Genomic DNA, 561 nt, shown 5'->3' with positions numbered 1-561 from the left:
CACCAACGCGCAACTTATAGAGCCCCGTAAACAGGAAGTACACTAACCCAGTATGAGTAGGCCTATAAGCAGTATTATGTATAACTTTTTTTGACAGACCACAGTATAATATGTTATTAACTACCCGGCCAAATTAGAATGATTTCAAATTGTGTATATAAAAACTTTACGTTTCAAAGTCATGAAAAAGAAGCTGTCGTTTTTCTGCTAATGACTGGGACCAGTTGTCTAACTTGGCAGAAAACTGGTGTAGTTAGGAATTATGCCATCTGTGACTGATGACATTTCTGAAAATCACCTGAGCGTGTCATCAGGTAAACTGCTCTCTGCAGGAAATGCCCTGCCCTGTTTACGGACTCTTTAAGTGTAACGGGGGCTTTAAGCCAATCCGCAAGGCAGAAAGAAAGCCACACCCACTCCTCGACAGTGATCCAAGTGTTCAAGCCAAATTCTGTAAAACTGTAATCAACTGTGGCATCTAGGGGAGCAACTGTAACAGTTAATGGAAACAATCGATTCTTCAAAAATATATACATTTTTGGGGGAAAGTTTAAAATTACT

This window comes from Gymnoscopelus microlampas (assembly GCF_963454915.1).
Source record: "Gymnoscopelus microlampas genome assembly, chromosome: 5".
NCBI lineage: Eukaryota > Metazoa > Chordata > Actinopteri > Myctophiformes > Myctophidae > Gymnoscopelus > Gymnoscopelus microlampas.
The sequence above is the reverse complement of the archived record's forward strand: the minus strand, read 5'-3'. Positions refer to the sequence as shown.